Genomic DNA, 23,755 nt, shown 5'->3' on the forward strand with positions numbered 1-23,755 from the left:
GCATTGCTTCTCATTGAGGATTGCTGGCAACGATTTTGTTCAATTTGCTGAGGAATGTCAGAATGAAATGACAGGGGTAACCCCTGAAGAGAAACTACCAAAGATAATTCTTAAGGAGAGTAGATGAAACAAAGTAGGATGGTAGGCAATTATCTGTTGCAGTTAAGTATCATACATTTCTAAGACGGAAGCACAATGCCATCAGTCAGCTGAACTGGACATCTCTCAAAGACAGCATTTTACTTTCCATCCTATTAATGGTGTCTCATAATAAAATAATAATTTGCATTTCTATTTTGCCTTTCATCTCATACGATTTTATAGATGCTAAATTATTTAGCTTTATAACAACTCGGAGAGGTACTATTTCTTGAGATGCTAACCTGAGGCGTTGATAAACTGAATGACCTCCCCAAGGGCACAGCTCCGAACAGATCCTGAAGAACAGCTTAATCCTGTCTCCCGGGGGCATTTCTGCTGCCTCATATTTTATGGTTAAGCTCATCTGAGCACTTTTCTCACCCACACAGATGTTTCTTTTGAAACTCCAATCAAAATCACCCCATCATTATGTGACATAAAGAATTATAGCCAAGTAAATCCCTTCAGAACATAGCTTAGTCTCTGCCTTTTTTTTCATTATTAGTGACCGGATCATCTGACAAGCGTTGAGGAACTGGCAGAGAATCTGGGATCTTTTAGAGGGACACCCTTTCACGTGCTGCACGAATATGTCGTCTCCTTTGCATGGTGCATAGCTGGGCTTCGCTTATGAGAGTACTTCAGGATTTTGTGCTAAATTTTGTAGTCTCTATATTGATAACGGAATAATAATGGCAGACATAATTTTGTATTTGGCCTTCTTGATTTAGATCACCCCAATTGAGCCTGGACGTAGAATCTGTGAAGCCAGGGAGAAAACGAGATTAGGATGGAGAAAGAGGGTAATGAATCATTTCCCAGGCTACAGAGGCTGAAGAAGAAATAAAATTGGGTGGGCATAAGAACATAAAACTGAGGACTGAAGACCTCTTCCTATGCACGAGCCACATCCCGTGTTAAATAATTAACTGGTTGGCCATTGGGCTGAGGCACTCCAGGGCCCTGGGCTGCTACATAGGCAAGTAAAATCCAACTCAGTCTAAATAGTAACGCGAAACTGAAGCTTGACCAATCAGAAGCCGCCAAATCCTCACCAAGTGGAGACTTTACCAATCAGAAACCGCTAAGGAACCTCTCTAGCTGGGGACTTTCCACTTTAACCAATCACGTTTTCTTTGTCCTGCTTCCAGAGACACCTTGTAAACGTTTTCCCTCCCTCCCTCTTAGAACCTTGTGGATTCATGAATCACTGTCAGCTCAAATAAACTTGTCAAATTTTTCATGTACCTAAATTTATCTTTTAACATCCCCCAAATATGTAAGCCTTGTTTGCATTAAGGATGAGAAACAGATTTCTATTTTCTAATCTAAACTTTTCTCCGTGAAACATTCTAGAATGTCTTCCAAAAATGATTTGTACTTAGATAATATTTCTGAAAAACAAACATAGACTCTTAATTGGTGCACACCACATCCCAGTTTCTTACAGTGATTTTTTGGTTGTGAATTGGATTTTGGTGGGGGAGGTTGGAATGTGGAAGGAGATATTATAACACTCACTGTTCCTTTAGTTGTCTGGGAAGGTACTGTTAACTAACAGTGGCCACCCAAAAGACAGTGGTTACCCCATTGTGACCTAAAAGGCAGTGGTAACCCCAAGGACAGCAGTCACCAGAAACACTGATTTGTGTTGGGGCAAAGGCAGACACACTATCCTGGGGTCCTGTGGGGTCCTGAAGTCAGTGTTCTCAGGGCACAGGAAAGTGGCCAGGGGTGCGTTGAGCCAATATTAACTGCTGCAGGGATTGTAGTTCACACTGGTGTAATTGATATTGTGCGTAAGGACCTTCCCTCCCCTCTCCTCCCCTCCCCTCCTCTCCCCTTCCCTTTCCTTCCCTTCCCGAGACAGAGTCTCACTCTGTTGCCCAGGCTGGAGTACAGTGGCTCTATCTCTGCTCACTGCAACCTCCGCCTCCCGGGTTCAAGTGATTCTTCTGCCTCAGTCTCCCAAGTAGCTAGGATTACAGGCACATGCCACCACACTCAGCTAATTTTGGTATTTTTGGTAGAGACGTGTTTTCACCGTGTTGGTCAGGCTGGTCTTGAACTCCTGACCTCAGGCGATCTGCCCTCCTTGGCCTCCTAACGTGCTGGGATTACAGGCGTGAGCCATAGCACCCAGCCAGGACATTTTCTTTTCTGCTTTTAAAACATACTTATCTCAAAACACTCAATATAGAAAAAAAAAAAAAAAGAGGGAAACATCCCAAAGCATCTGGCCCTCCCTCTTCATCTTTCCTCCTTGCCACCCTTTTAATCAAATCATCCAGACGCGGACCAGGGTCATTGGGCCTACACAGTTCTGTGCGGTGGTAACAGGAAATCACTTTGTTTAGAACAAAAAATCACTTGTGGTCACATCACTTTGCTTGCTGGACAAAAATGCTTTAAAGATGATGTAATTAAATGTGTTTAAATAAACTCTTTACACGAGTGTGAACTATTTTTACATGAAAATAATTTTTTAACTGATCTCTCCTTCCTCTGTGCACACTTTCAGAACTCTTACCTACTTTCTATTTTTATAACAATTGAACCTGCTACCTAGCAGGATAGAACTGGTCTAGTGCTATCTCCTGAAATGTAATTATATATAGGAGGAAAAAGGCTGCTAGGCGTAGTATGGGAGATGCTGCTTCTTTTCAACACCATCACCGTCAGAGAACACACTGTAAAACTTGTTTTTCTACCATTTTCAGATTTCTTTTTGCTAGTTGCAGTATCTGAATTTGCTTTATTATTTACAAAGCTTGACGGTTTGAAACATGGTTTTCACCGACATGCCCTTGTACTTGTGTGGTGAGGTTATTGTCTCTACAGTAAATTCAGGATTCAATTGTCCTGAGGCAGTTTAGCCAACATCCGATCAACACACTCACAGACAGCTTTCTAACCTCCAGGAAGGAAATGGCCCCAGGGCTGTTCGGGTTTATTTCTCTTTCTGAGCACTACCCTTTCAGTGCTTCACCCAGTTTTCTTTATCATAGCCAATGTTCCCTACCGGCAGGAGTTCCGTGACAGTGGGGTGTGAAAGCTTTGTATCCTAGCGTGGACATGAATCCTGCACCAGGGGAGCAACAACAGTGAAGGGAAGTGGGCCAGTTTGGGCAACATATTGACTGCACAAAAATCACAGTCAGGGAGTTCACAGGGGATGGAATCTTATCCAGCTAACCTGTTCCCGACCCTAAAAACGCACACACACACACACGCGTGCACACACGCATGCACACACACGGGCACGCACACTCACCACGCACACACGCGTGCGCATGCACACTCATCACGCACACACATGCACACACGCGTGCGCATGCACACACACACGCATGCACATATCTGCACACATGGGCGCGCACACGCACGCACGCACACGCACGCACACACACGCACGCACACGCGCACGCACACACACGCCACTGAAGGCCCGCGCAGCTCCAAGGGTGTCTGGAGCCTGTGATCATCAGCACCGGAGGTCCAGAGACAAAACCAGCAGCCACAGCCAGGTCTCCAGGCTTCTTGTGGCTCCGCCCAGCACAGCGCCGTATCTGATGTGTCGCGCGGAAGCATGAAGACAAACATCCATTGTTAATTTCTGAGCAGTATCTGTTCGGCAGATGTGAGGTTATGGTAGGTCAGCGATGGCTGTCCACACATCGGCACGCCTCTGGACCCGCTGAATCAGACACCCTGGGGCCAGGCTCTGCGATCTCTGTCTTCCAAGCCCTGCAGGTGACGCTGGTTCACACGCCAGTTGAGAATGAAGGGATGGAAATTACTTTCAACTGAAAACTCCTGAGCAGCCAGCAGCCGAAGAAAGAAACTCCACCTCCACTTAAGCCGCTGCCCCAGGAAGCAGAGCTGCATTGATCCCCTCTGGGGGCACTTCCTGCTTGGAGGAAGACTGAACCCCTTCCCCACACTGAGCAGTGCAGTACAGGCCGGCCACAGTGCTCACGCCTGTCATCCCAGAGCTGGCCGGGGCTGAGGATCATCTGAGGTCAGGGGTTCGAGACCAGCCTGGCCAACATGGTAAAACCCCGTCTTTACTAAAAATACAAAAATTAGCCAGGTGTGGTGGCTCACTCCTGTAATCGCAGCTACTCAGGAGGTTGAGGCAGGAGAATCTCTTGAACCTGGGAGGCAGAAGTTGCAGTGAGCCAAGATCACACCACTGCCCATCAGCCTGGGCGACAGGACAGACTCCATCTCAAAACAAAACAAAACAAAACCAGTTCAGATCAGCTGCCCATTAGTATCAAGACCGAAAGGACTTTCCACACTGCCCGTGATGCCTGAGTCCCTGTTTTTATTGTGTTTGCTGGTATATAAACCCTTTCCTCATTACTGGGTCTTCACGTATATGTGCATGAGCACAGACGGATGGACCTGCTCTCCCTCCTGTCCACCTGTCTGCTGTCAGTTCACTCGCAGATCCCAGACATTTCAAGCTATGACAGCAGAGAAAAAAGCCAACAAGAACTGTTGCTCTCAGGCTGCTCACCTGCACCATGGTTCCCACCAGCACTCCTGTTGTAAGTGACAGATGAAAACTCATGTGGAAGATGACCGCAGAGCCAACATTCCTGGAAGGAGGCAGCCCTGGGGGCTGCGCTGGGGGCTTCACGTGGAATATCTCATCTTCCCCATACAATGACTTTGCAAGATGGAAATCATTCATCCACCCCAGCTGATCGATGGGGACAGGTTTGGAGAAAGCAGAGCCAAGGCAGGTGCTGATGACAACACGTGGGGAAGAGGGTGAGTGAGCTTGGCACCTGGGGCTTGCAGGGAAGAGAGCGAGTGAGCTCGGTGCCGGGGGGCATGCAGGGCAAACACCGGGCTCATCAGGTGAGGGGGACACAGCAGACACGCTGCTGGGGGTAGAATTTTCTTTTGGTCTCAGATCTCATTTTGTGAAATGGGAACATGAGCAGCACCTCAGGTTTCTGTGCTAAGTGAAGCAATTCCTGTAGCGTCTGGCATGTTGGGGGGCTCCACACCTCAGAGTCCTCCTGCTGACCCTGAGGTCATTTCTCTCCCCTGCTCAGGGGAGCCCAGGGGACCTTCAGTTCAGACCTGACCTGCCCCTCACCTGCTGAGTAAGTTCAGGTAAACGATTTACTAGCTTTCTGTCTGGGCTTCCCTTAACTATAAAAAATAGGCATTGCGGGTGTTTGGGTGGAGGCCTATGCATCTCCCATTCTCTTTAGATTTGAGGCCTCAGTCAACAAAGACTTAGTGAGCACCTACTAGGTGCACGGCCCTGTGCGCGGAATTCAGGATCTAACACTGAAGCAGGAAGACATGAGCTCAGTCTTGATGGGGCTGACAGTTTATAGGGGGAGAAACACAATCGTCAAAAAATCACAAAGCCAACATTTGATTACAAACTGTGATAGGTTTGCTCTGGTTACCATACCAATCTCTCACAGACTGGGTGGCTTAAATCACAGACATTCAGTTTTTCACAGTTTCAGAGTCCGGAAGTCCAAGATCAAGGGACCAGAGGGTTGGTTTCCGGAGACGGCTCTTCTCACCATGGGTTGCAAAGAGCTACCTTCTCACTATGCCCTCCCATAGCAGAGAGAGAGAGACAGGGGGAGGGAGGGAGAGATGGAGGGAGAGAGAAAAAGAGAAGGGGAAGGAGAGAAAGAGAGAGGGAGGGAGAGAGAAAGAGGGGGAGAGAAGAGAGGAGAAGAAAGGGAGCTCACTCTCTGGTATCTTTTCTTTGAAGGAAACTAATCCTGTTGGATTAGGGCCCTGCCCTTGTGACCCAACATAACCTTAATTACCTCCCTACCCCACATACACCCACTCTGGGGGTGAGCACTTCGGTGTGTGAATTATGGGAGGACACATACATTCAGCCTGTAACTGGTGGTATGAGGCAAGTTCATCGTTCTGTGTCAGGACCAATCTAGTTTATCAGGGCTCAGTAATTCAAACAACTTTACTGTGATTTGAGGAAAATCTGAGTGACTGAAAAAGAGCACTTAGGCAAACTGGGTGATTTATTTGCCATCTGTCTATAATATCAACTGAGCTTAGAAACCCCATACTCTGGTATCTAATAACTCGGTTCTGGGCATCTCTACAGACCTTTAATATGTCCATGTTTCCAAGCCGAGGCAGAACGTAGAGGAGAGAGGTGTGGGAGGTCGTGAGGGCTGAAGTTCATGGGCAGAGGAGACAAAGAGGGCATTGCCCTTTCACAGTCATTGTGGTGTCTGTGAGTGACAGATGTGTGGCCCAGTATCAGTGTATGTGACAGACTCAGATCTGAAACAGACAGCCCCAAATTAGATTTCAACTCCATCTCTCACTGTCTCTGAGACTTTGAGAAGTTTCCCTAACCTAGAAAACCTCTCCCTCCATATTTACAGAATGGGAGAAAGGCCAGTGCCATGAGGTTGCTTTTAGAATTAATTGGAGTAGCACATGCAAGCCCTCGGCTTTGGGGCTGCTCCGCTGTGTGGCTCCCAGCACATTCCGGTCACCTGCCTGCAGCACGGCTCGGATTCCTGTCCTGAGCCGGTCAGAGGGGCACTCCGGGGTGGACTGTCCCCACAGGGCCTTCGGCCAGCAGCAGCTGGAGCGGGCCCCATCAGTGAGACGGAGGACGGGAAGGGAGAGTTGCATTTCCAGCCCTGACAGCTAAAGAGCAAAAGATGACAGGGTCCCAGAGACCTGTAAGCACAGACCTGCCAGCTCTTTCCTTCCTGGGCTGTGGGCTTTCTATTTTTGACAAGCTAAGAGAACAATATTGGGCTTCCCCACAAGTGACTGATTTTCTATGAAGGCAAACCCACCAGATTAACACCTAACACATGCACTCAATCATCTGGCAACTGGACCAGACCCGAGCAGAGGTTTTGTCCATAAGATTTCAGGGCAGCTTTTTTATGGTCAGAGTCTTGCAGAGGCGATGAATTGCAGTGGCCACTTAGAAAATTTCCAAATCAGTAAATCCTAATTGTTTCAGGGTCAGTGAGGCCTTTTCTCACCTGAACTGGGATCAGATTAGCAGCAACAACAATGAATGAGTGATGGAGACAGCATCCGGCACCCACAGTACACACAGAATGGTTATGTTTATCTTTCATCTCCTGTGCCAGCTTACTGACATGGGGCACTGCAGTTACCAGAGCAAACCTGGTGAGTGGCAGAAGCCTAGAGGTTACAGACCTGCCTTGTAACTGGGGACATCCCCAGCGCTGTGAGAGTGGTTTTTCTCACACCACCTGGCTCAGCCATCTGGGTTGAAGTCCGCTGTGCATCACCACCTTCCCAGGCATCTCCCTGTGATGTGCTCTGATGTAGGCGGGAAGGAAGGCTCACCCGTGAGCATGAGCACTCAGAGGCGCATTGCTTCCATCAGTGACAAGACAAACCATTCCCTACGTTATTTTTCTGGCCCGGGAGAGCATGAAAAATAATAGCTCATCAGAATTTAAGTACACAGGGTCCTGACGTGACATTGTACAGTCACGTTTGTCCCTTCCCATACAGGACTTGTCCCCTGATGAGCACATGGGACAATCGTCCAAGCAGAATGAAACCAGTTGGGAGAAGCCACCACACATCCCCTTCAGAAAGAGCAACTCTCTCCCATGCCTGACTGACTTCCTGGTGTCTGGAAATCCTCTGAGTGGAGCAACTCAATTGACTGAGATTATCTCCATAAAGTCCAGGTGAAGGTGAAAATAACAATCTCACCATTTACTGATGGTCAGTTTCCTGTCCAATAAGAAAAGAATAAGACTTCAGGGAGGCAGGGCAGGCAACAGGCAGGTCTGAGTCCATTTCTCAGCTGAAATCTACAAGAAACTGAGGACCTCAGTCCCCCAACCATGATACAATGCAGTCCTGCCAGTATGCTTGTAGGTGTGCTTGGAAGTAGACCCTTCCCCAGCTGAGTCTTCAGATGAGCCCTCACCCCTTGCCAGTACCTGAGTGTGGATCTGTGAGTGAGCCAAGTCAGCCATGCTACACAAAGATTCCTGACCCACAGAAACTGTGAGATGATAAATGTGCATTGTTTCAAGCTGCCAAGTTTGGAGGCAACTTGTTACATAGCAGGAGATAACTACTACACCACCACCACCATGATCTGTTTTTTGGTCTTTGAACGTATCTCATTTATTCTTTTTTTAAATTCTGTTTTCCCTTCCAAGATTGCCACCCAGTGTCTGTCCAATTCCTCACCCACAAGTCAGTTTCTAATTTCCCTCTGAGCCCTTCTGATTATTTCCACTCATGATGATTTTTCTCTTCCACAAGATGCAGAATTTGTTGTCTCAGCTGTGCCATTCCAAGATCAGGGTTTCTTTAAGCATTCCCCCTGGCCTTGAAATACCACAGCTCAAAACAAGATACAAATGGGATTTACTTATATTTATTTTTTTTCTGTGCTTCTTATCACTGTATTACATCCCCTTTCACTCTTTTTTCTTTTATTTTTGAAAATATAATAATTGTTATCAACTAAAGTCACCATGTTGTACAATAATATCTTGAATTTATTTCTCCTGTCCAATTGAAATTTTGTATCCTTTGATCAACATTTCCCCAACCTCCAACTCCCCCATTGCCAGCCCTTAGTAACCACTATTCTTCTCTCTGCTTCAGTGAGTTCAGCTTTTTAAAATTTTCCACAGATAAGTGAGGTCGTATGGTGTTTGTCTTTCTGTGCCTGGCTTATTTCAGTTCATATAACATCTTCCAGGTTCATCCATGTTGTTGCAAATGACAGGATTTTCCTCTTTTTTAAAGCTGAATAGTATTCTGTTGTACGTATGTACATGTTGTCTTTATTTGTTCATGCCTTGTTGGACACTTAAGTTGATTCCATATCTTGGCTAGTGTGGAGAATGCTGCAGTAAACATAAGACTACAGAGATGTCCTTTAATATACTGATGTCAAATCCTTTAGATATAAACCAAGAAGTGGAATGAATGGATCCAGATGGGACTGAATACCAGACAGACGGGTCATCAACACTAGTAGGATTTGCATTTCTTTAGAAGCAAAGCTGGAGAATATTGGAGGTTAGGACTTGGATCAGCATTGGTTGTCCAAATAAAGTAAGCATGAGCATGAGAGTCTGGTGAAAGGGAGGAGTAGCCACTGGGAAGGGTCCATGAGAGGGAAGCAAGTGTGAGTGAGGGCTGTAGACTGCTGGGGATGGGGTGGGGGGTGTGCTGACACCTGTGATATGTGTGTGTGTGTGTGTGTGTGTGTGTATAACGTTCCCTCTAAATCTCTAAGTTACCCATGGCTTCCCAAGAACCTGGTAACCTAGTGGAATGCAACGCTTTAAATTCACTCAGTACATATTCATTGAACCAGTGTATGAAGCTAGAATCCCTGTTCATCCCTTTCTTTCTTTGCAATCTTTAAAAGCAAAAAGACATATATTATTAACAGCTCATTTATAGAGTCAATTCTATTTCTAAAGAGATAGAGCACATTTTAAATGTGTTACTTTTTTAATGTTTGTTTCTATGGGTATTTAGGCTTAGTTTATATTCAATTTAACAGGGAAAAACAGAACAAATTCAATAGCAATGCAAAGGTAATGTAAATAGTCTAATAACAAGATATTATTTTCATTTGGCCCATATTAAAACTAGATTTAGAGGAACCATGCAGATTCACACTTAATAACAAATATATTTATATGTGTATATTAATTTTCCATTTAGAAACACAAAATGCTTTCTAGGTAAGGTATTTCACTGCCTGATATAAGGCGTAGTTCTAATTACATGAAGGTTTAGGAAAATCAGGCCTAGTCAAGTAATATCAACATATTCAAACAGCTTTAACTAAATTAATTGAGTATAATAGACTAGAATTGTGTAAAAATTGATATTTGGAGTTTTTATTGTTGCTGCTGTAATTTTTAAAATGCCAGGCAACTGGTTTCACGAAAGTTCTCACTGCTTTGGTTATAGCCAAACTATAGGGGGGAAATGTTCATTTTAACTGTTAGTTGTTACAGGCTAATGGTTCATCACGTCCTTAATAGAATTAGACCCAGATGTTTTAGAGAAAAGCATACCATTTATTCACACTATATCCACATTAAAAGAAGAGAAATAGCAATTTAGTAATAGTCAGAATTATTTTACCAACGCAAGCAATCAGTTTAGAGCATTTGCTACCGCCAGAGTCCTTAGGAGATTAAATCATCAGTTCTGCAACCACTGCAATGATCTTTGATCATCTCTAACATCTACTATACTCTCTGCTTGCAATTCTTTTCCAAATTAATTAATTTAGCCAAAAATCTCAGGAAAAAAAAAATTTAGCCTGAATGTAATCTTCTGTTTTCCCATAATGAAAAAGATAGAGAACTAGTCTAAAACAGAAAAAATAAACACACGCAAAACACTCGCTTTTACACGTGGAAAGTTAAGCTAAGAATATTTGGGGGAAATTGACAGACCTTAAGTCTTGAATTTTCTGGGACCTTCCCTCTATTCTTTCCACTTTCAGCTAGCATCTTCCATGCGGTGGTATATACAGCTTGATGGGGTTTGAACTACACATGTTGCTCCTCTTATTATAAATGCCTAGTCCTTAGTTGAAACTATTTGTCACAATAATATCCTGTAGTGAAGACTTTTACAAGATAATTACATGGTGAGTAAACAAGGCAGTGTTGTCTTTTATCTGTTCTAAATGGGATGTCTTCTAATTTTATCACCTGCCTTTTGTTCATATATTATCGGGCAGGGTAAATAAGAATCACCGAACAGCCTTTCTAAATCATTTGTTATTATCCACGCTACTATTTCTCTAAACTAATGAGCAATATTTAGTGCTTATGATCTTCCCACTTTATAAACATCAGCTTTCATTGTTTCTGCATTAGGTGGAGGAAATATTGAGCCCAGCTTTCCCTTTGAATGCTTACAAGGTTGCTTGCAAAATATTCTTCCGATGACACAGACTGGAGAGAACTGTGTCTTCAAACTATTGCGTTTCACCCAGGGATGCTCACTGCTAGCTGAGGGTGGCCCAAAATGGAGGCCAGAAATGAACTTCTTCTCTACTCTTCTTTCCTTTTATCTTCTCCTTTCCTTTTTCCCTTCCCTTCCCTTCCCTTCCCTTCCCTTCCCTTCCCTTCCCTTCCCTTCCCTTCCCTTCCCCTTCCCTCCTCTCCCTCCCCTCCCCTCCCCTCCTCCCCTCCCCTCTCCTTTTTCTTTCCTTTTCTTTCCTTTCTTTTCTTTCATTTTCTTTCTTTTTTTCTTTCTCCTTTCCTCCCTTCTAACATTTATGGAGACATTACCATGAACACACTGGACACTGTTGTTAATTCCATCTCAAAAATGAGGAAAATAAGGTTTTAAGAAGTTAAGCAACTCATCTGATGTTACACATCTGAGAGGTAAGAAAGCTGTATTGAGGCCAGGATCACCTGACCCTGTGATACGGCCTGTCACTCATTCACTTCTTGTCTCTCAGAGACCTCTTCACGAGCCAGTCTCACCGCTCGGAGGAGCACAGAAGTCTCATTGGAGAATATCTGAGTAGTACCAGATAGGGAACCTGTCCTCAGAAAGCCACCTTCCTCGCCCAGAAACCCCTAGGCTACTTGATAGATCACCTGTCACACCCATCACCTGTGCCGGGGGTCAGTGTCTCCCCACACTCGCAGCTGCTCTCAGTGACCAGAGCAAAGTCTGACTTTGAAAGCTTATTTCAGGTGCTATGCAAGTGACAGCGCACCGGCAATGTCTGGCTGGCCCATTCTCCCGTTCCTTCAGGGGTGGTCAGCCTGTTCTGAGAAGGAAGCCCTGCCCCCATTCCTCCATCCCCACACCCCCGTCCTCCTCGGCTCCCAGCTCTGCCCTTCCCTTTCTGGCATGCTGGTGGGTTGAGCATTTTCTGCCTTCTGGGGAACACAGACCTTTTTGAGTTGTTGGAAAGTTTCTGATGGGGTCAGCTCTGGTTCTCATGGGCCATTAAAGTTGGATTGTTGCGGGCTAGAAAGGAGGAGAAAAGTTCATGTCCTAAGTGGAGGTGTGAAGCGTGAATGGGGACCGGACCGTGAAAGGGTGTCCTGAGCAAGCGAGGGGTCTACCAGATGGAAGCCAAGAGGTCCGAGCTGATGTGGAGAACGATGGCGAGGGAGGGGCCGCCCCACCGCTTGTGCAATGGTAAGAAAATGTACAGAGAGAAGGACAAACCCCAGGGGCTTTGCTCAAATACTCAGCCGCCCCGGGACTCCCGGACATGCAGGCCCAGCCTACAGTCAGGCGCCCACCAGGCCAAGCTCCCATACCTGGAAGGGGGATTTTGCCCCATTGCTGCTGGAATTTCTCATTGGTGGTTTATTATGATGGAGCTTGGACAAACTTCAAATGGGCACTGGGTATATGTAACACTGTATGTGAATACCATTCATTTTTTTAAAGTATATAATTCAAATAAACATTTTTTAGTAATGAAAAAAAGAAATACTATTAAAAGCACCAAAATTGTGTTATACTATTGTATGCACAGTGAGATAAAGGTGAGAGCCTTATTTGGTGTACAAATACTTAACTCTAAAGTCGTGAGTGTAAAAGACAAGAAATACAAAAGCCATACAATAACTACAACACAGAGACGCTGCACTAAAGAGCAAAAGGCAACAGTGAAAACAAGGTTTGGAGATTTTACAGCATTTCTGTAATACTGCAAATCCCCAGATTCCCTGCACTGGCTCCCAGGGCCCCTGGCCAGGTGATGACCGTGGTGCTGGGGTGGCGGTTAGATCGCACCTCCAGGCTAGCAGTGGGTATTTGCTAACTATTGGAGTGGAGATGGTTACCAAGCAGGCCTGCCTTTGAAAATCTTGCAGAGGTATTTTCTTTGTACCACAAGGCTAAAATTAAGTTAAGCAGTGCGATGTTTTGTGATATCAAAGTGTGGGTTTCTCGGCCAAAGAGTTTCCTAAAACCGTCACTGCCAGACTTTCCCAGGGACCAGCACTCCGGAGGGTTAGAACAGTTACCCAGCTGCGATTGTCTTTCGAGAGGTCAGCCGTGTGTGTGTGTGTGTGTGTGTGTGTGTGTGTGTGTGTACACAGATGTGTGTGTCACAGGAGATGTGTTTTTAAACAAGTTATTTGCAGTTCCTATTCCCCTTGAGAAACTTGGCTTCCTAGCAAACTGCAATAGGAGAGGCTGACTAGAATTTCTCTAAAATAAGTTTAGCTTATTAAATGATTATCTTGTTGTAACTAAAACCCAGACACTTTGTTGAATATTGCAGAGTTACGTAGAGAAGGGATACCTGCTATCAACTGAGGGCTTATGTTCCTTCCAAATGCCTGTGTTGAAACCCTTACTTCCAGTGTGATGGTATTGGAGAGGGGGTCTTTGGGAGGTGATTTGTTTATGAGGGTGAAGCTCTTATGAATGGAGCAAGTGTTCTTTCCTTCTCTCTCTGTGCTCTCTGACATCACGTGAGGTCACAGCAGGAGGACGACCGTCTGCAGATCAAGACTCCAGTCCTCCCTGATGCCGAAGCTGCTGGCACCTTAATCTTGGACTTCCAGCCCGCAGAACTGAGAAATCAGCATCTGCTGTGTAAGCCACCAGTCTGTGAGATTTTGCTATGGCTGCTTGAGCAGACTAAGATAATACCTGCCATCGGTTCCAAATAGGAAGTGCCTTCCCACTCTCAAAATAAACACTTCATGTACATTTAGTGAAATTTCCTCTATCTCAATGTCCATTGGCACCTGCAGGTCCCTTTAGAAATGATTTGAACCATGCCCCTCGTCTCCCACCCGCCCCGGACTCTGCATCCACACAGACACTTCGAAATGAGAGCAGGGGCTGCAGGCAGAAGCAGGAGGCCAGCCCCTTCCTCTTGTTGTTGATGTGCTTCAGGTAAGTGTTCTTATCAATACTTTGGCTAAAAGCTTTGTCGTTTATCCAAAGATTTGTGTCAACTATTCCTTCACACATTTCTTCCTTTATTTATGCATTGATTCAACAAATTCTGAGGGTTCTCTCTGTCCTGAACACACGCTTGAGGTACAGGATCTATCTTAATTTTACTCCCCATATGCCATTTGAGAAGACTGAAGTTCAGAGAGGTCATGAAACTCACCTCACGCCCAATAGTCAATCCTGGAGGAGTCAGGACTTGAACTCAAGTGATTCTGATGCCAAGGTCTGTATCCCTACCAGAATAATGACTTCCACAATATCTCAGCCTAACAAGCATAAGTACCTGATGATTACCCACCAGATATTATTTGCTATTTTAAAGAACATTTTATGACAGAACATTTTAAACATACATATATTAGAGAAAACAATTTAGTAAATTTTCATGCACTCACAACCCATCTTCACCAATTTCCATATTTTTCTTTCTTCTTTCATCAATCTCTATCAACCTCCACATTTTAAGCTTTAAAACTTTAAAGCAAATCTCAAACAACGTGTCACTTTTTCCACAAATGTTTTATTATATTCCAGAAGATGTTTTTATATTTAACCGCAATGCCATTATCACGCTCAAGAAAATTGGCAACAATTTCTTAATATTGAATGCCCAGTCTGTGTTCAGTTTTCACTGATCATATCAAAATAAATGTCTTTTCCCCACTGGTTTGTTTATATCAAAATCCCAACGGGGGCCACATTGCATTTGTTGATTTCTTACCTTTCCTATCATCTACAACAGCTTCCATTCCTTAGCTCCACTTTTTTTTTTTTTTTTAAAGCATTTGTTTGCTGGGTCTTTGGAAGAAATGAAGAAACTGAGTCATGTATCCTGTGGAATCTCCCACATTCTGGATTTGGCTGTATCCCCGTGGTTCCCTGTCTATAACGTGGTTGAAGTGTGAGTCTGGTGTCTAGGACATACAGAGGCTCCTCTCCATGGAGAACTCTGCCAGGCATTCCTGTTCCTTTTTCTTTCTTTTCTTTTCTTTCTTTCCTTTCTTTCTTTCTTTTTCCTTCCTTCCTTCCTTCCTTCCTTCCTTCCTTCCTTCCTTCCTTCCTTCCTTCCTTCCTTCCTTCCTTCCTTCCTTTCTTCCTTCCTTTCTTTCTCTTTTCTCTTTCTTTCTTTCTTTCTTGTTTCACAGTTGTCACCCAGGCTGGAGAGCAATGGCACGATCTCGGCTCACTGCAGCCTCTGCCTCCTGGGTTCAAGTAATTCTCCCACTGCAGCCTCCCGAGTAGCTGGGATTACAGACATGTGCCACCATGCCCCATGCCAGCTAATTTTGTATTTTTAGTAGAGACGGGGTTTCTCCATGTTGGTCAGGCACCATGGTCTCAAGTTCCTGACCTTGTGATCTGCCCGCCTCGGCCTCCCAAAGTACTGGGATTACAGGCATGAGCCACCGTGTCCGGCCGGCATTCCAGTTTCTAAAACCCATGACGCACAATGGATTCCATCTATGTTCTAGCCTGGGCATGCTGTCACTACCTTGTGAAGATAAACCCTGTTTCTTACTGTACTTTGACTGGGGCAGTAGATACATAAATGTCACACATTTTCAGTCCTTTAAGCCTAAACAAATAAGTGCAAATAAAATCAAAGTGTTTTCATTTTAAATTCCAGCTTCCACGGTCGGGCTGGAGGATGGAGTAGGTGATAGAGCAATGCAGGATCTCCCTGGAATCAGATGTGAGCCTCTTTTTCTTACGCAGCTTTTCCCTTGGAGATCTTTTCATTTCTTATGCATTCTGCTCTCACCTCCATGGTTGGTCTTTATTTCAGACCTGAATCCACATCAGATCACATCCTTCTCCCTGACTGTTCCATCGCAACTTACACCTAATGTGACTACAATCAAACTCAAGACAATTCTCCCCAAACCAGGTCTCACCCTAAAACTTCCCTTGCTTATCAGTGGCACCATCTACAAAAGGCTCACAACCTTGAAATACTGGTTTTTTTCTTTTGTTTCCACATACACTCACTCACCATTGTTCAAGTCAGCATTTCTTTGTACATTCAGGAAATGTATGTGCCATGAATGAAGCAAAGACCGATCCAAGAACAGATGAGGCATGTTGTCTTCTCTTCCTATGCCTTCTGAGAATGCCTTGACCAAGGGACGCTCATGGAGATGAGGAAGAACCAGAAAGTCCTGAGGCTGTTGATGAACAAGCAAATCCAAATGCGTCCCTCCCTTTCAGAATTGCCAGCTACCTGATTACTTCAAGACTTAACACCAAATGATCAAAAATTATTTTCAGAAACCAAATTATTTCCAAGACATAGGCTTTCTAGCGTTGAAAAGGATCAGAAGAATATACTAAGTCCTAAAAGCAGTTTCCAAAACAGCTCTAAAGGATTTTGGCTGATTCCTTAGAATAAGCAGATGGCTTGCCAATAGGATGATTGTAAATAACTCTAGTCTGACCTAGTGGTTTTGATTCAAGAAACACTGAACAAAAATCAGTGTTTCTCCAATCCAGAATAGAATGTGGTTGATATGAATGTTAGACTGTTCTACATAGGGAAATCGTTACCTAGGAAACCACTCGTGTTCAAAGACAACCTGACTTTTGTGCATGTTTTTTGAATGTCAATATTACACCTTTGAGTGGTTTCACCTCAGCTATTTGTTTTTGCTTTTCAGAAAAAGTTGGATACCTTTAGGTAAAAGTATACAGTTGTGTAACTATCACCACAATCAAGATAGATAACAGTTTCATTGACCAAAAAGTTACCTGCGTGACTTTGCAATTGATCCTCTCCTCCAATCCCTAGCTCCAGGCCAATGCTGGTCTGCTCTCTGACATTATGGTTTTGTTTTTTAGAAAATTTAATAAGAATGAAACAAGATGGCATGTGCCTTTTTGTGTTTGAATTCCTTAACTTAGCATAATGTCTTTGACATCCATCCATGTTGTGGCAGGTGTTACTATTTTGTTCCTTTCTGTTACTGGGTAGTATTCCCTTGTGTGGATACTCCATGGTATTTATGAATTCACCAAAGCTAATGAGCATTTGGATTGCTTCCAGTATTTGGCTAGTAAGAATAATGCTGCTATAGACATGTGTGTACATGTTTGCAAAGACATGTTTCTATTTCTCCTTGAGAAACACCAAGGAGTGAGCTTGTTCGGTCATACAGTAAGTATATGCTAAACCTTCTAAGATTCTGACTAGTTTTTAGAGTAGCTGTACCATTTTTCATTTCCACCAGCAATGAATGAAAGTTCCATTCACTCTGCATCTTCACCAACACTTAGTATTGTCAGCCTTTTTGCATTTAGCCATTTTAGTGGGCACAAAAATATCGCATTTTGGTTTCAGTTGCATTTTCTGAAAGGTAGTGATGTTAAGCATCTTTCCTCTATGTGTTTGCATTCATGTATCTTCTTTGGTGAAGTGTCTACAAATCTTTGAGCACTTTTGACCATTGAGGTCTCTTTTTGCTTTATTACTAAGATGTGTGTGTGTGTGTGTGTGTGTACATATTTCCTTTTATATTCTGAATACAAGCCCTTTGTTGAATATATGTTCTGCAAAATTTTGTCTCAGTCTGTGGATTGCCTTTTTGTTGTCTTACTATATTTTTCAAAGGGCAAAAGTTTTTCACAAACCTTTTCTGGAGTATCCTATAAGGAGCACACTGTTCCTGTAGGAGCTCTGGCTGATACAGGCTCCATGGAGACTTCGATGCAACGGGGAACAGTAGGCCTTATACTTTCAACCGTTATCCAGAAAGTGGCAATAAGAGTGCTCCCCTTCCAAAATGCCCCACCGTGTACTCGGGCCCTCACAACCAGCCATGCTGACCTCCAGCAACCCCACCTCAGACTCCCCATGGAAGCTTCATACAGAGAGCTTGAGTTAACAGAATGGCCCCACCACATACCCGGGCCCTCAATACCAGCCGTCCTAACTTCCACCAACCCCACCGCAGCCTCCCCATAGAAGACTTCCATACAGAGAGCTTGGAGCTTGAGTTAACTAGATGGGAAGGGATCAGTACCCGGAGCTGACAATTACGGTCAAAGTGTCTCAGACTCAGGGATGCCAAAGAAAGGCCTAACTGTGTGTGGTCTTATTTCAAATCATTTTGTATGGTCACATCTAAACAAGGTTAGGAACACTGTGGCCTTTGCTTTGATTTAAAAACATTCTTATCTATCAGGGGCAGATTTACCAGGAAGTTACGGAAGCTTGAGCTTCAGGAATCTAGAGTTCCACGGACAGGCCCCTCCTAAGTCCTGGGGAGGACCTTGCAATGTGTTTATGTTCATTCTAAGCAAATATAAATGTGTCTTCCTTATTGACATTTGTAATTTCGTATTCTTATTTTAGCAAACACCCTGCCTCAAACAAGCACTACAAAGAACCCAGGGACAAGCCAGCTAGAGTTATTTGAATGATTTAAGAGTATAACTGCGAAGACAATGAATGTCCTCTAAATTATGAGAGAGACTGTGTGGTGTGTGCAGGTGTGCATATTCAGACCTTGTATGCATAAGTGTGTAAGGGACTGTATGTGAATGTGTGTGTAAGGGGGGGTGCTCTGTGCTGGCATGGAGTCTAGAAGAGGAAGAATAACCATAGGATTGATAAAATATGTCAGGAAATATCCTCTAACTTATTCGTCTCTGTTTTCTCTGCTTCATTTAAAAGGACAGTTTTAACAAAAACTATGATTTTTTTAATTTTTAATTTTTATTTTTATTTCTACAGAATGTTGGGGGAACAGGTGGTATTTGGTTACATGAATAAGTTCTTTAGTGGTGATTTGTGAGATTTTGGCTTACCCATCACCGAACAGTGTCCACTATACCCAATGGGTAGTCTTTGATCCCTCACCCCCTCCCACCCTCTCTCCTGAGTCTCCAAAGTCCATTTTATCCTTCTCATGTCTTTGTGTCCTCATAGCTTAGCTCCCACTTATGTGTGAGAACGTATGCTGCAACCGGGATGGAAATGGAGACCATTATTCTAAGGGAAGTAATGTGGGAATGGAAAACTATATTGTTTTTAAAACCCTGAGTTCCAAGAACAGATAATTGGCATGGAGGTCTGAATCAAGACAAGCTGACAACATATCTCCGAGATCAGCAGAGCACAGTCATAGATGGGGTCCTTGTTGGGATATCCTCAGTTCTTCTCTTCCACCTAGGAATTAGATTTCTTTACAGCCTCTCACATCATACCTTCATTTCCAAACAGGTGCACACGGCTCCGAGATCAAGCTCCATCTGTCTCAAGGACTCCCTAGAATCTTGGGTAGACCACTCGGGAAATTTGTCTATCAGTGAAAGTGAATTCTAGATCACAGGGAACATCTTTTGTAGCTGTAATGCCCCATTAAAAATAACGCCATTACTCTTTACATGTGCTTAAGATCAAAGGTGAAGTAAGTCTTTATTTGTTCAGTGTAATCTTCCAATCTTTTTCTATAACTTTTCTGGGTTGTATTTGTGGCCTGTCATTTGTGGACGGCGCAGCAACCTCGAACCTACCTCTCTCTGGCCCCTGAGGGAAATGAAACTGACAAAAGTCCCAGCCACTGTGCCCTGAGACCCATCTCCACGTCCATGCTCAGGCCATGTTTCCCCCGGCCAAGGATAAAGCACGCAGGTTAGCTAAGGCAGGTCCATCCCGAAGACATAGACCTCTCTGCTGGTAGCTCTGGATGGGGGAATCCCCACCATCTTCCCAAACTCTCTTAGGAAACTGGAGTCTCAGGTGTCTCCGCCACCTCCTCCTCTCCCTCCCTCACCTGACGTCATTCCACTCACTTCCGCCTCAGCAGCCACTAATCTACTTTCTGTTTTTGTAGATTTGTCTCTTTTAGCTTTTTCACATAAGCGGGATTTATGTAACATCTGGGCTTGTGTGTCTGGCTCTTTCGCAAAGCATCACATTTTTGAAGTTCATCTATGTTATAGCATGTGTCAATATTTCATTCCTCTTTATTGACAAATATTTTATTATATAAATGTGCCACGTTTTATTTACTCATTCATGAGTTGATGGACATTTGGGTTGTTTCTGCTTTGGGTTATTATAAATAATGCACACAAAACTTGTGTGCAAGTTTTTCTGTGGACATATGTTCTCATTTCTCTTGGGTAGACACCTCAGAGCAGAATTGCTGAATCATAGCTACATGCCATGACTGACATTTTCAGAGGATGAAAACTGTTTTCTAAGGCAACTGCACTATTTTATATTCTACCGGAAGTGCATGAGTACTCTGATTTTTCCATGCCCTTCAGTGTGCACCATGCAAACTTGATTTAATAACATCTAAACTTAATCAGTCTGTCTATGTTTCTAGAAAACAATACAAGAAACTTAAAATAGATCACCTCAAGTAGATTATTCCCACCTTTCTCACGTGTTCTGGGTGGGTCAGAACCCCCCAAATCAGAACTTACTCTTATTTGCCATAGTCAAAATGTGTTTCAGTTTTACTCACATATTTACTAGTTGCTTTGATTGTCACTTTTTTCCCCTTTCATTCTTATCTTTTTTCTAGAGTCACTTTTTTTTCCCTTGGTGGTGCGTTCAGCAATGCTCTGTGAGTGGTAACATCTCTGTTTCCTTCTGTCCTTCTTTTTATCCATCTTTCCTTCCTTCCTTCTTTCCCTCCTTCCTTCCTTCCTTCCTTCTCCCTCACTCTCTCCCTCTCTCCCTCCCTCCTTCCCTCCCTCCTTCTTTTCCTTCATTTTTTCCTTCCTTCTTCCTCCTCCCTCCCTCTCTTCTTTTCCCACCCTCCCTCCCTCCTTCCCTCCTTCCCTCTTTCCCTCCTTCCCTCCTTCCTTCCTTCCTTCCTATCTTCCTCCCTTCCTTCCTTTCTTCCTTCTTTTCTTTTATTTTCCTCTTCTTGGCCTAAAATATTTTTATCGTACCCTTGTATTGGTCCATTTTGTGCTGCTATAACAAAATATCACAGACTGGGCAATTTATAATAAACAGATATTTAGATCTTATGGTTCTGGAGGCTGGGAAGTCTAAGATGGGGGTACTGGCATCTTGGGGGGCCTCTTTGCCACATCATAACATGGTGGTAGGCATCACATAGGTGAGACAGAGCAAGAGATGGCCAAGCTCATTCTTTGATAAGGACCCCACTCCCATGCTGATGGCATTAATTAAATTAATTAATTCACGACGGCACAGCCTTCATGACCTAATCACCTCTTAAAGATCCCACCACGTAACATTATTGCATCAGTGATTACGTTTGGGGGCACACATTCAAACCCCAGCAACAATAACATAAGAAAATACAGAATTCCAAGTTCACAGCTATTTCTTTTTCTGTTTTGTCCCCTCTCTTCTCCTCCCAGGATTCCATCTCCATTTTGGTAGACATGTTGTCTATGCTTCCTATTACTCTTGCGTATCTTTTAAATGTTCATCATTTCTTCTCTCACAGGTATTTCAAACCTCAGATTGGGAAGAATTCTTTGGAAACAAGCAAAGCCCCGGTCTCTTGCCCAGGCAGCTCTCCAGTTTTAAGCCGTTCTTCACAGTTCTCTCGACATGCAGTTTTTTCATCTGTTAACCTCCTGTGCTTATTTGCTTTTTGTTTGTGTGTTTGTTGTTGTTGTTGTTGTTGCTGTTGGAGACAAGAGTCTCTCTCTGTCACCCAGGCTGGAATGCAATGGCCCAATCTCAGCTCACTGCAACCTCTGCCTCCCGGGTTCAAGCAATTCTCCTGCCTAAGCCTCCCGAGTAGCTGGGACCACAGGCGCCCGCCACCACCCCCGGCTAATTTTCTTTTTCATATTTTAGTAGAGACGGGGTTTCTCCGTGTTGCCCAGGCGGGTCTCAAACTTCTGAACTCAGGCAATCCGCCCATCTTGACCTCCCAAAGTGCTGGGATTACAGGCGCGAGCCACCGCACTCGGCCACTTATTTGCTTTTCAAAGCTGATTTCAAGTCGTCCCATTCCATAGGCTCCTGGACCCAAGATACTGTGAGTACTACCCTCCAGGGGTGTAAGAATTGGTGGGCGTTCAGTTTCAGGTCCACACCTAGGGGATGGGGTCAGATATTCTCTCAGTACAGCCCAAAGCCTTGAGAGTTAGTGAATAGAGAATTGGCTGCTTGATCTCTGGGAGAATTTGCAGCCTCGAGTCTGTCTGTCCGACTTCACCCCTGCCAAAGTTTCACAGCATAAATGATTCTTCATGAGGCAATGAATCAGTGGCATTTACAGGGGCTGTTCTTAAAAATTCTATGTTTTATATAACGTTTGTCTCTTCAGTGGAAATTTAGGTCTTTCCCTAGGACAGTTATAGAGCTGCAGCTAACCAACAAGACTTTATCACTTTTGAAAAGAGAGAATAATCTCTTCTAAGCTTAAAGTTGGCATCCTAGTTAGTGCTTTATTTAAACAATGATAACAAGGTTCTGAGAATGAGGAGCTGGAGAATGGCAATGCCTAGAATATTCTCTAAAAAAAAAAAAAAAGGACATTTTCCCTTTAGAAAATGATGGTTCTCCTTGGCATCCACAGCCACAACCCAATCTGTCAGGCAAACATAATTTAAAGGTTCGATTTCTTTTTATTTTCCTAACAAAATTCAAACTAGATAAATATTATTTACTTGTTCTATTGAAAAGAAGAGCCTCCTGTTGACTCAAAACACTGTATTACCTAAATCTTAATAAGTACAATAAGTTATTTAATTTCCTGTTCTTTTATTCTTATTTTCATATTTTTAAAGTGTAGTTCAGTTTATCTCTTTTCTTCTGAAATGTTTCTATTGTGAAACACAAAAGTATGCTTTTGGTAAGTTGAAAAGTGTAATAGAAAACTTGAGCATCTGCTTTGTTAGGATTTGGTGTCAGGGCAGAGAGCCTGCTCAGGTAAACCACGTGAGTGAGAAGAGGGCAGGTGCTGTCTCCCTGTTTTCTGCAGAAGAATAGAAACTCTTCTTATTTCCTGGGGGGAAAACTCATCCTTCCTACCTGATATCAGGCCCAAGCAACCCCACTGTTCTTTGCCTCTTTGCCCTGCTCCTGCTGTCACCCATTGTTACACTGACACTCCCGTCCCAGGAGGCAGCTTCCTCCAGCCACAAGCAGGAGTGCGACGGCATTCCCTGGCACCCCGCTCAGTGTTCCTGACACCCTGGGCAGCACTACGGACAGCATACACGACAGTTGCCTGTCACTGCCTGGGATATCAGGCTGGGGTCCATCCACACCACCACAGCAGGAAATGGAATGGAATAGACCCTTCCTTTTTGCTGGACAATTCATTTAATTGCTGCGGAATTGCTGTGTGTCACCAACTACTCTCACACACAGTAGTTTAAAATCACGAGTTCTGCAGATTTCTCATTCTTCTGTATCTGTGCTCAGTGACGCATCAACTTAGCTATGCTGGACCGTCGAGGATGGACACACAGGCGCAGGCCTCCGGGAAGAGGTTTGGTGGCTGGAGCTCCACCTTGCGGGAGAACTGGGGCTTATCCACACGGTGGAGGAAGGCTCCAGAAGAGCTGCAAGAGCAGGTAAAAGCCTCTGCCTGGGCCTCTCTTCTCCTAATTGTTTTCATAATTGTTTAAAAACCCCAACCAACTGGTAGCGCGAATGCTGTACAGATTCAATATGCAAACAGATTCA

The 23,755-nt window shown here is 44.1% G+C and overlaps 2 long non-coding RNA genes across 4 annotated transcripts in view; one reads left to right on the forward strand and one right to left on the reverse strand.

The window, feature by feature from the left end:
• Positions 1 to 23,755, reverse strand: part of LOC139356433 (uncharacterized) — a 152,910-nt gene that overhangs the window by 105,883 nt on the left and 23,272 nt on the right. The window lies entirely within an intron of this gene.
• LOC105490799 (uncharacterized) lies at positions 13,444 to 16,019 on the forward strand. The gene is made up of 4 exons (XR_011608352.1): positions 13,444 to 14,055; positions 14,901 to 15,019; positions 15,746 to 15,811; positions 15,905 to 16,019. It is a non-coding gene; the product is annotated as an uncharacterized lncRNA (long non-coding RNA).

The sequence above is a fragment of the Macaca nemestrina genome, chromosome 9, assembly GCF_043159975.1.
Source record: "Macaca nemestrina isolate mMacNem1 chromosome 9, mMacNem.hap1, whole genome shotgun sequence".
In the NCBI taxonomy this organism is placed as follows: domain Eukaryota; kingdom Metazoa; phylum Chordata; class Mammalia; order Primates; family Cercopithecidae; genus Macaca; species Macaca nemestrina.